The sequence below is a fragment of the Bos indicus x Bos taurus genome, chromosome 24 (genome assembly GCF_003369695.1).
Source record: "Bos indicus x Bos taurus breed Angus x Brahman F1 hybrid chromosome 24, Bos_hybrid_MaternalHap_v2.0, whole genome shotgun sequence".
Taxonomy (NCBI): Eukaryota; Metazoa; Chordata; class Mammalia; order Artiodactyla; family Bovidae; genus Bos; species Bos indicus x Bos taurus.
In genome coordinates this window covers 4,681,483-4,694,826 of record NC_040099.1, presented here as the reverse complement: position 1 = coordinate 4,694,826, position 13,344 = coordinate 4,681,483, and positions in this window count along the sequence as shown.

Here is a 13,344-nt window from a genome sequence, read left to right as displayed (position 1 = left end):
GAATAGCTGTTTATCTGCATTTGTCTCCTGTGTTTAAAAATGGCTGAGTTCAAGCTCAATCATTCCAGCATCAACATGTACCTACTACCCAAACCCTATTTGTGGGCAGCAAATCTGTCATAGTGTTATATGTGATCCTCTGTGAGAAAAACGGAGATGATTATCATCCTCATATCTAGAATTTTATTTTCAAAGAGGTAATAAGACTAGCCTGAGGTCTCAGAGAATTTAGCCAAATGTTACTAAACAGAGCAACCATCTGCACATTCATTCATAGCTAACACTCACCATCACTAAGCACTTGCTATGAACTGGACACTGTTCTAGGAGAAAGTAGAGCATGCATATGTGAACCCACGCAATTCCCACCACTGTCCTAGGGTTAGGTACTGCTGTCTTCACTTCACCACTGGGGAAACCACTGCTGGAAGTCAGGGGGGCGCGGTTGGACAGAGAGAAGTTACCTCTCCATTACAATCCACTGTGAGAAGTGCCAGAAAAGGACCTGACCCCTTTGGTAGTTCTCAAGAAATCACAAGAGGACGAAAGAGCTGGCAGACACTGACAACTGGATCATTGCAGATGAAAGAATGCAACCCAGAAACTCCAAGTCCGGAAGACGGATGCTGACACCCGGCCTGGCTTCACAAGTGCTTTTTAATTGATTGTTACAGAGGTGAAAAGATGCTTACTAACCATTTTTAAATGGTTTATTATACTGGAAGATATGGATAAGATCCAAGAAATCACATAAATTGATTTCATTGAGACATTTGGCTGTGTTCTTTATGATATTATTTTGACTCTTATAAGATTTGATTTGGAAAATATTTGAGTGGATTTCTATCTGCTGGAACAACAGACTGGTTCCAAATAGGAAAAGGAGTACATCAAGGCTGTATATTGTCGCCCTGATTATTTAACTTCTATGCAGAGTACATCATGAGAAACGCTGGGCTGGAGGAAGCACAAGCTGGAATCAAGATTGCCAGGAAAAATATCAATAACCTCAGATATGCAGATGACACCACCCTTATGGCAGAAAGTTAAGAGGAACTAAAAAGCCTCTTGATGAAGGTGAAAGAGGAGAGTGAAAAAGTTGGCTTAAAGCTCAACATTCAGAAAACGAAGATCATGGTATCTGGTCCCATCACTTCATGGGAAATAGATGGAAAACAGTGGAAACAGTGAGACACTTTATTTTGGGGGGTTCTAAAATCACTGCAGCCATGAAATTAAAAGATGCTTACTCCTTGGAAGAAAAACTGTGACCAACCTAAACAGCATATTCAAAAGCAAAGACATTACTTTGCCAACAAAAGTCCATCTATGGTTTTTCCAGTAGTTAGGCATGGATGTGAGAGTTAGATTATAAGAAAGCTGAGAGCCGAAGAATTGATGCTTTTGAACTGTGGTGCTGGAGAAGACTCTTGAGAGTCCCTTGGACTGCCAGGAGATCCAACCAGTGCATCCTAAAGGAGATCAGGTCCTGGGTATTCATTGGAAGAACTGATGCTGAAGCTGAAACTCCAATACTTTGGCCGCCTGATGCAAAGAGCTGACTCATTTGAAAAGACCCTGATTCTGGAAAAGATTGAAGGTGGGAGGAGAAGGGGATGACAGAGGGTGAGATGGTTGGATGGCATCACCGACTCAATGGACATGAGTTTGAATAAACTCCGGGAGTTGGTGATGGACAGGGAGGCCTGGCATGCTGCAGTCCATGGGGTTTCAAAGAGTCGAACACGACTCAGCAACTGAACTGAACTGAACTATCTGGTTGAATAAATATAAAAAACATCATTCTTGTCTATCGGAAGGGGAAACTCCATGGAGAAATCACTGATTGGATAAGACACAGGAATCGTCATTATTAAATTTGTAGCTGACACAGGCTAAGATAGATGGCCAGGGCCTCAAATGACGCAAGCGAGATTCAAAACAATCTCGAGAGACATGAAGGATGGACCAAAACCATCAATATGACATTTGACGGGGATACTTAAACTCTTACTTACGCAGGTGGGGGGATTTGACTAAACATCAATTTTAGTTAGGGGGGAAATATGTCTGTTTTGCTTTAGTCTACTATAAACCTCAAAATGAATAAACAATGTGCCACAGCACCTGAAATCTGCTTAATATGAGAGTAACAGTTAAGCAAACGAGGGTACCAGGATCCTATTCTGCTCTACGCTGTTTATATCCCATTTGCACCACTCTGTTCAGCTTCAGATTCTTTATTTTCAGAGGAACATAGATTTGCTCAAAAGAAGGCAATCTTTTTGAAAGTTCCCTGGAAACCACCCCACTTAAGAATGGTAAGTGGCAATAAGGTACGCTAGCTGTCTTCAAATATTAGAAGGATTCCTGACAGAGGATGAAAGAAAGAGCTTTTAAAATTCAATTCTAATTGTCTCACTCTCCTGCTTAAAACCCGTCAAGTTAGCCACCCCTCAGCGTAACTTTACATTTCCTTCCTTGTCTTACAAAAGTCCTTCTGATATAGCCTCACCAGCATCTACAGTCTATTCTCTTACCAGCTTCTCCTTTCCCCAGACCCTGTCCTGAAACTGCTCAGCCACCAACTCAATATATTCTAGGCTCCAGACAAGCTGAAATTCATTCCATTTCTCAAGAAACCATTCCCTTGCTTTCAAGCTTCTCGTCTTGCTCTGCTTGGAACACTCTTCCTCACTTTTTTTTTTTAACTGAACTAAAGTGTGCATGCTTGATGACTTCCCCTAAGAAATTAAACTTGGTCCTCCATCCTCCTGCACAAGATGAGGTGACGCTGGGGCCTGTCCCCTGTGTTCTCAGAATGTGCGGCCCCTCCCCCTGGACTGTTGCTGGTGTTCAGTCGCTCAGTCATGTCCGACTCTTTACGACCCCATGGACTGCAGCACGCCAGGCTTCCTTGTCCTTCACTATCTCCTAGAGTTTGCTCAAACTCACATCCACTGAGTCGGTGATGCCATCCAACCATCTCATCCTCTGTCATCCCCTTCTCCTCCTGCCTTCAATCTTTCCCAGCATCAGGGTCTTTTCCAATGAGTCAGTTCTTCACATCACATGGCCAAAGTATTGGAGTTTCAGCATCAGTCTTTCCAGTGACTATTCAGGACTGATTTCTTTTAGGATGAACTGGTTGGATCTCCTGGCTGTCCATGGGACTCCCAAGAGTCTTCTCCAGCACCACAGTTCAAAAGCATCAAGTCTTCAGCTCTCAGCCTTCTTTATGCTCCAACTCTCACATCCATACATGCCTACTGGCAAAACCATAGCTTTAACTCTACAGACCTTTGTTGGTAAAGTGATGTCTCTGCTTTTTAATATACTGTCTAGATTTGTCTTAGCTATTCTTCCAAGAAGCAAGTAGCTTTTAATTTCTATCCCCCAGGATAGAGTTTTTTTTTAATTATTTATTTTTAATTGAAGGATAATTACTTTATAATATTGTGTCAGCTTCTGCCATACATCAGCGTGAATCAGCCATAGGTATACATTTGTCCCCTCCCTCTTGAACCTCCCTCCCACCTCCCACCCCATCTCTCCCCTCTGGGCTATCACAGAGCACCAGATTTGAGCCCCCTGCAGCATACAGCAAGTTTTGACTGGCTGACTTATATGTTTCAATTCTGCTCTCTCAATGTGCCCCACCCCCTCCTTCCCCTGCTGTGCCCACAAGTCTGTTCTCTGCATCTGCGTCTCCATTGCTGCCCTGCAGATAGGTTCCATCAGGACCATTTTTCTAGATCAAGATACAGCCTTTTGGTGGCTCAGATGGTAAAGAATCTGCCTGCAATGAAGGGAACCCGAGTTCAATCCCTGGTTCAGGAAGATCCCCTGCAGAAGGGAATGGTTACCCACTCCAGTATTCTTGCCTGGAGAATTCCATGGATGGAGGAGCTTGGCAGGCTATAATGCATGGGGTCACAGAGTCGAACATGACTAAATGACTAACACAGAACTTTTTATACTGAATTTCAGTCGTCTGAAACCCCTTCACACACTGGGCCCCAGAAGTTCCATACAGAGATCCAAGGCTCCCTTCTCCATTACTCTATCCCCAGGACCTGTGCAGCCAAAGAATTAAACAACAGATAATCTGTTTTTCAGGAAAGGGAAAAGTTAAGAACAATGTAGGAAAGTTGCACAAAAATTTTTTTGCTCCAATTCAGAAGGCATTTCCTTTATTCTGGGCCTTGACCTCCTGAGTTGAGACACCCTGCCACGCTCTGACCTTTGGGACTCAGTCCTCTCAGGGGCTCACCCCACCCACATCAGCAAGGAAAACTTGTGTGACCCCCAGACCCGCCTCGGACAGGCTTCTGCCCTCCTGTTGCTTCCTGCACTGCAAGTAACTTGTGAAATAATAAAAGAATTTTTCTTTTATTTCTGAGGCAAGTCCTCAGAGAAATATGTGTTGTCTCTGAATGAATGGCATTTCACGTTCTGAATCTAAATGCATCTTCAGATATTGGAGCTTAAAAGGATTAGTAAACCCATTTACAATATGCTATATTTAGCATGGCAAAAATAAAAGAATTTTATTTGGTGAGAACTAATAGTTTCTTCAAAAATATACACTTCTACTTTGTAAGAACCTTGGAGTAACAAAGTATACTAATTAAGTGTGTGGGTCTGAGAATCTTTTATTCAGACTTTATTATTACCCACTGAAGTCAGAATCCAACGGAAATTACCTACATGAAGCAATAGTTTATTGGCAATCTCTTAGTCTGTATTAACATAATAATGTCTATGCATTTTACTTAAATTTTGTGCTCCCCAAGATATGTGAGGTAGAACATAACTTAGTCCCTCATGTAGGTATTCTCGCCCAAAATTACCTTGTAAAGAGATGTGTGTATGCATGGGTGCATCCTAAGTCACTTCAATCATATCTGACTCTTTGTGATCCTATGGACTGTAGCCTGCCAGGCTCCACTGTCCATGGGATTCTCCAGGCAAGAATACTGGAGTGGGTTGCCATGCCCTCCTGCAGGGGATCTTCCTGACCCAGGGATCGAACCCATGTGTCTTACATCTCCTGCATTGGTAGCAAATTCTTTACCACTAGAACCACCTGGGAAACCCATGTCTATTCATAGTTTGCTTATATTAATGGGAATTAAAATTTTCCATTTAATTGAAAAAACAATAGAATTAACTTTGTGCTTTGTCTTTCTACCTGCGTGAAGCACAAAATACTGATTTTGAATCAGATCCCAAAGGCAACTGGGGGAAACGCATTTAAGAGATTCCATTTTGACTGAGTCTGCAGGACACGGGTCTCTTGCGCTGCAATTTTTGTGTCCTGACTCTAATGCCCCGTCACTGGCTGCTAGCCAACCTCCCTTCAGAGGTCACGTTGGGGCAGGGATTGAGAAGCATTGAAGAGCTTAAGAGGAAGAGAAGATAATTACCAAACATCCAGTGCATTGTATAAAAACCTAGTGAAGTCTAATAATAAAATCCAGATTATAATATAATTATAATCCAGATTATAAATGTGGGATCATCTTTTATAGTAAATTGTATTCCAAATAACACAGGGAAAGTGAATTGCTTTGCCTGCCTCTAATCACTACACAATATGAATTTTTGATTCTCCTAAAAGTGCATGATTAATTTTTTTCTGCAAAGAGCATTTTCTGAACGAATTCTATTAATAAATTTCTGTGCTAGGTTAGTCTTAACAATTAGGTTCACACTTATTTTTTGAGAGTCTTCACCTGTTAATGTGGGTGACTGTTGTGGTATCTCTATGTTAGCTGTACGGTCCTTCGAACCGAAGGTCACTTGATAATGATCTGCTTTTGATTTGAGTTCAAACTGTGTGGGGGGTCCCTGAAGTGCTGCTGTTGGTTTTATTGAAAACAATCACACACCCACAGGAGCTTTGAAAGTTATTTTAATGGCTCTTCTCAACGTGACAGTGTCTATTTCTCATACATCCAAAAGATACTCAGGGGACTTCCCAGGTGGTCCAGTAGCTAAGACTCCTCGCTCCCAGGGCCAGGGGCCAGGGTTCGATCCCTGGTGGGGGAACTAGATCCCACATGACAAACTAAGAGCCTGCTCTCCACAACTACAGGCTCCACACAAGGCAAGGAAGGTCCTGTGTGCTGACCTGGCACAGCCAAAGAAACACAAATATTAAAAAAAAGGCAGAAGATGCTCAGAAGGTTAAGGAAGATAGTCTCTGCTAAAAGGGCGGGATCTTGTTCCTGTCCAACGTACTGACAAATGGGCTTTGAAGGGTTCTGCTTAAATTGTGACCATCATGAAAAACAACCACAGCCAGGGGAACACTTGCAACAGTGCACTTCAAATGACCCCCACACATGGCCCCCCCCAACTCTACTGTTCTTGCTTCAGCCCCTCAGTGCACAGTGTAATGCACAGCATAAGACCACGTGAAACATTTTTGTTTCCGCTAAGAGTGCCCACTGTGGATGCTATACAGTTATTCAAGTATAAAAATTCATGTACGATATAAAAATTCATTTTGCAGAATTTCTTTATGGAACAAGATACAAACTACATCATAAAAACATCAATTTTATTAATTTTCTTTGTACTTGTTCACTATTACTAATCAAAAACTATCATATTTGTCTTGATTGTTCTCATCCAGTAGAGTTGGTTTTATTGTTATTTCTCTTGAGTCTTTCCAGACCTCAGATTCGGTCTCTGATGATGAAAATGTGTTGTGTCCCTAAATACTGGGAAAAAATCGACAATGTTTTGAGAGTCATCCCAGAAGGCCTCCTACATGTCACGTTCTGAACTAAAACATCTGCAGACGAAGGCGCCTAAGGAGATCACTTTTGAAAGAGCATTGCTTAGCTTGATGTGCAATTATAGGAGATCATTTGCCCGCATATATAAAGGAAAATAAGTTCTAATATTGAGTGAGATTAGACAGAACTTCTAGAATTATTTTTGCTACTCAACGTAGCTTATACCATATCCCTTAGGGGTTTGTCTCTTAACAGTATGGAGAGTTGGATCCCAATCACATGGTAGTATTTCATTATTTTTGAGACCAATATTTAAGAAATGATACAGTACTAAGCAGACTATTATAGCTCAGGAATTTTTTTCTGATACAATATTACATTGATTTAGTTCAAACAAGAGTGGTGAGGAAAGCAAACCCACAAAGATTAGCTAGAACCCCATTAAAGTTTTTTTTATTCCTGTGTGCCTGTGCATTAGTTGCTAAGTTGTGTCCAACTCTTTGTGACCCCATGGACAGAGGAGCCTGGCAGGCTACCTCCTCTGTCCATGGGATTCTCCAGGTAAGAATACTAAAGTGGGTTGCCACTTCCTTCTCCAGGGGATCTTCCTGACCCAGGGATCGAACCCTGGTCTCCTGCACTGCGGGTGGGTTCTTTACTATCTGAGCCACCAGGGAAGCCTTTTCTCAAAGACTGATCTTTCAGTCTCTTTTACTTTTTCAAATCACCTTACCTAGAAAATGATTCTTTGCCTTTTATTACCATTATCTTTTTTTCTCATCTGAAGTGATAAAATATTAGGTTGGAAGTGAACGATAAAGTAGGTTTCAGAAAAAAGTGTTGGAAAATACCAGTAGACAGAAACATTTTTTTTCCCATGCTAGAAAGAAGGAAGGAGCAAGTGCTGAGACTGACATGACTGAAGGGTCTGTGGGCCTGAGGATGATGAAGCCCGTCTGCGCCCCTGAGGCCTGGCTCCCCATCCTGTGTCATTTGATTCAGAGCCTGCAGGTTGCCGTGTGTGCTCCTGGCAGCCCGCCGACCCTGCGGTACTGTCTAAGTTAGGCAGCGTCCCTGCACAGCAACTCATCCTGCTTCCGGTCCCAGCTGCTGTTGCCTTGGCTCCTTTTGCGAGCCTTGGCAGTCACAGCCCCGAACTATTTTTATATACCATGCCATTTTTCATGCATTTGTTTTTGAGAAAAAGTGCATACCTAGTGCTGAAGTGTGATCTGGCCGATAAATCATACAGAATACATGTGGGAACTTGGCTGGTGGGCCCTTGGAAGGGTACTAAGCAGCCAAGGAACTAACAGAATAAGCGTTTGGTTGGGATTCAATTAACTTTCTAGGCACAGAGCGAATCTTCTGATAATCTGAAAATAATGGGCTAAGAGTGACAAGAAGAAGAAAGGGGGAAGAGGTGGAAGGTCAGAAGGGGCAAATGTCAGTACAGGAGGGAGAGTAAGGCCATGTGATTCTTCATGAGAACCTTCATGGTTCTCAACAGTCTTATCTTCTGGCTGGGGGTGCTGGATGTGAACTCCATCCGCCCTTGGTCCTGAGGTCAAGGTCACAGTCTGAGCTTCAACTAAGGAAGGCAGTTTTCCTGAGCAAAGGCTGTTCTAAAAATATGAGATCACACTCCAGTAAGTTACTAGTAGTATGTATGTATGCACGTGTGTGTGTGATATAAGAGATTAGAAAATATGTCACTTTAGCATTCTATAATGACAATATTCAGGAAGAATAAAGGAGAAATAAACATTTCTCGAATAAAGGAGGAAATGTTTATTTCTCCTTTATTCGAGCAAATAAAACCTGGGAAGTTTCATCTCAGCAGACATCACAGGCAAGTTGGAAATCAATGGGCTAAGGAGAATTCTTTCATGAAGGACAGCCAAGGACATTCAGAGAAAGTGGAAAAAGGAAATAGTAAAATAGAAATATAAACTGTGAATAAATATTATAAGAGAGATGAATGGCAAGTCAAATCTGGCCTCTGAAAATTTAATAAAAGAGAAAAAAATTTAATGGTAATGATAAAGAAAAAAAGAAATTTAAAGTAATCAAAACTAAATGAAAAGAAGAATGTTAAAAAAACTGAGCACATTGAAAAGATTTTTAAGTGATGTTTTGAACAAATGTGTGCCAATGAATATTCAAATTTAGATGAAACTGGCCAATTTTTAGTAAAATGCAGTTTACCAAAGCTCCTTCAGGAAGAATCAGAAAACAAAATAGTTCTAAAATGTGCAACATCTCTACAAAGAAAAGTATACACATCTTGGAAAAAAAAATCAAAGAACATGTAAATAAATAAAGGGACAAAACTAAAAGACTCAATATTCTAAATATAGCAACTTACCCCAAGTTGATCTATTTCCTACTATCCCAATAAAAACTCCAACAGGCACTGTGCAGGTGACTGGGTGAGTGTGTAAACTGAAAAACAAGTTTTGAAATTTATCTGGAAATACAAAGGGGCATAATAGCTAAAACAACTTGCATATTCGTAAGTCAAAGACGCCTATCTGAAAAGGCTGCATGCTCTACGGTTTCAGCTAAAAATGCCAAAATATGGAGACAGGAAAAAGATCAGTGGTTATCTGGAGTTTGAGATAGTGTGGGATGAATAGGTGGAGGACAAAGAATATTTAGGGTGTAAAAATATTCTGTATATATCATAACATTGAATATATGTCATTAGTCACTATACATTGTCCAAACCTATGTATAAAGGGCTTCCGTGATAGCTCAGTTGGTAAAGAATCTGCCAGCAATGCAGGAGACCCCAGTTGGATTCCTGGGTCGGGAAGAAAGGATAGACTACCCACTCCAGTATTCTTGGACTCCCCTTGTGGCTCAGCTGGTAAAGAATCTGCCTCCAATGCAGGAGACCTGGGTTCAATCCCCGGGTTGGGAAGACCCCCTGGAGAAGGGAAAGGCTACCCACTCCAGTATTATGGCCTGGAGAATTCCATGGACTGTATAGTCCATGGGGTTGCAGAGTCAGACATGACTGAGCAACTTTCACTCCCTGGGTAGAGGTCATGATGAGGAGATCCCCATATATTATTATCTAAAAGCTTTAATGTTTCATCTTTTCATGTAAGATCTATGCTCGATCTACAGTTCATTTCTGGGTGAACTGTGAAACAATATAATTTAATTTTTACGTATGCATATCACTACAGATGGTGACTGCAGCCATGAAATTAAAAGATGCTTACTCCTTGGAAGGAAAGTTATGACCAACCTAGATAGCATATTCAAAAGCAGAGACATTACTTTGCCAACAAAGGTTCGTCTAGTCAAGGCTATGGTTTTTCCTGTGGTCATGTATGGATGTGAGAGTTGGACTGTGAAGAAAGCTGAGTGCCAAAGAATTGATGCTTTTGAACTGTGGTGTTGGAGAAGACTCTTGAGAGTCCCTTGGACTGCAAGGAGATCCAACTAGTCCATTCTGAAGGAGATCAGCCCTGGGATTTCTTTGGAAGGACTGATGCTAAAGCTGAAACTCCAGTACTTTAGCCACCTCATGAGAAGAGTTGACTCGTTGGAAAAGACTCTGATGCTGGGAGGGATTGGGGGCAAGAAGAGAAGAGGACGTCAGAGGATGAGATGGCTGGATGGCATCACTGACTCGACGGACGTGAGTCTCGGTGAGCTCCAGGAGTTGGTGATGGACAGGGAGGCCTGGCGTGCTGAGATTCATGGGGTCGCAAAGAGTCGGACACAACTGAGCGACTGATCTGATCTGATCTGATGCAACCATCCTAGCAGTATTTATTGATTGATAATAGGTTTAATCTGAGTCTGTCTTTTAGCCTTCTGTTCTGAAGTGAAACCCCCAGCATCTATCAAAAATGACCAGATGTGGTTAGATGTGAAGGAAAAGTGAAAGTGAAGTCACTCAGTCGTGTCCAACTCTTTGCGACCCCACAGACTGTAGTCTACCAGGCTCCTCTGAGTTCTTAAATAAGACCTAAAACAATAGAGCTCCCTTTTCTCTACACCCTGTCCAGCATTTATTCTTTGTAGATTTTTTGATGATGGCCATTTTGACTGGTGTGAGGTGATACCTCATTGTAGTTTTGATTTGCATAGGGAGGGGACATATGTATACAAATTGCTGATTCAGGTTGATATATGACAGAAACCAACACAATATTGCAAAGCAATTATCCTCTGGTTAAAAATGAATAAATTTTAAAAAATTAAGATCTAAAACAGACATTTATGTCAAGAAAAAACATGAAGTGCTTTACTCCATAAAAATTAAGAAATTCTGTCTCTGGGGAAAAAATCACAAACAAGCATAAAGATAGCTATTCACAGGTGGTGACACTGAGCTCCAGTAAGCTAAATAAATTGCCTAAGTTTATACAGCTATCGAGAGACAAAGCAGGCCCTTGGGCGTTTGAGCTCCTTCCCAAGACTCTGAACTGTGATGGAGTTCTCTCTGGAAGCGCCAGGTTGTAACACTGGCTTCATTGAATTTTTACCGTGTTTCTTTAGCATCCATTGCTTGCTAGAGGCCCAAGAAATAGCCTCATATTAAACTATGCATCATAGTCAGAGGGCTATTCCCTAATTCCCCAGGAATTGGCTCAAGGCAATTTCCATATAAATCCCAGGATAGGCTTGACCACTGGTTCATGATGACAAATACGTTTCTAGACACTCACAGAGACAATTTTTTTCATTTTCAGTCAAGAAGCACTAAGATCGAAATTCATTTAAATTCTATAAAGCAGACCCATTTTTATCACTGTAGACTGTATCTTAGAGCATTCAAAATATGGAATCCTACTTCCTGCGTTAACCTTCAGCAAATGCTACTTTCAGATCCCAGGGAACTCAAAATCCAGAGCAAGAAATTATAGTCATTACAAATGCATTTCCATGCAGAGGTTGATCTTTAAAAGTCAGTGATTCTACATCCATAGTTAAATGGGGGAATGGAAAAAAGAAGTCGTGAGTTAGGTTTTTAACAGGCAAGGCTTTTACACTTTGGGCACATTTGAAAATCATGGAACAATCTCAAACATGTTAAACTGATAACACCAGCTTTATTCCCAGAGACAACCCACGCATTACTAACAATATATTCAGAGAAGCCCATCTGAGAGCGCCTTGGGCATCAGCCTCCAATCCCTAGGCTTGACTACCTCAATTTAGTGAGAATGTTGCAAGGTTTTTTGTGAACCTTCAAGAAACAAATATGTTGATTATTAATCAGTGCATGCCTACCCTGAGAATACTCTGGATCCGATTTAACACAACAATAATACCAGAATAAGAATGGAATTTATATTGAGAAGCCAAAAAGGAGTTAAGTAAAAGGATTTTTATTATAAAGCAACAGAAATGATGCTATTAGACTTTGGGGGAAAATTTTAGAAGTCTGAATTTAGAAAGAAAAGTTATGGTTTCCCTATAGCTTGGTAAACTATAAACAGCTACGCCAATGTTAATGTCTCAAGGTGATCATTTATTACATTCACAGTTGGCATCAGAATTAGTTTTGGAACTCCTATTTCTTAACAAGATGGGGCCAGAATTACCCTCTCTTTTCTGTGAAAGAAGTTAGACATCATGCCTTCCTCCGCAATCTATTTGCCAGAGTATCTAGGTGTTTCCAGCAGTAAACTTGCACATACATATATATATATATATATATATATACACAGGAGGAGGAAATGGCAACCCACTCTAGTACTCTTGCTGGAGAATCCCATGGACAGGGGAGCCTGGCAGGCTACAACCCACGGGGTCACAAAGAGAAGGACACGATTTAGCAACTACACAGATATCAGTTCAGTTCAGTTCAGTTCAGTCGCTCAGTCGCGTCCGACTCTTTGCAACCCCATGAATCGCAGCACGCCAGGCCTCCCTGTCCATCACCAACTCCTGGAGTTCACTCAGACTCACGTCCATCGAGTCAGTGATGCCATCCAGCCATCTCATCCTCTGTTGTCCCCTTCTCCTCCTGCCCCCAATCCCTCCCAGCATCACAGCCTTTTCCAATGAGTCAGCTCTTTGCATGAGGTGGCCAAAGTACTGGAGTTTCAGCTTTAGCATCAGTCCTTCCAAAGAAATCCCAGGGCTGATCTCCTTCAGAATGGACCAGTTGGATCTCCTTGCAGTCCAAGGGACTCTCAAGAGTCTTCTCCAACACCACAGTTCGAAAGCATCAATTCTCTGGCACTCAGCCTTCTTCACAGTCCAACTCTCACATCCAGATATGACCACTGGAAAAACCATAGCCTTGACTAGATGGACCTTTGTTGGCAAAGTAATGTCTCTGCTTTTGAATATGCTATCTAGGTTGGTCATAACTTTCCTTCCAAAGAGTAAGCGTCTTTTAATTTCATGGCTGCAATCACCATCTGCAGTGATTTTGGAACCCCAAAAAATAAAGTCTGACACTGTTTCCCCTGTTTCCCCATCTATTTCCCATGAAGTGATGGGACCGGATGCCATGATCTTCATTTTCTGAATGTTAGGATATACATCTTTCTATTTGGAGCTGGACACTCAGGTTGTGGAATTTCATCACTGGGGTTTGGAGCTTAGACCAACAGTGGCA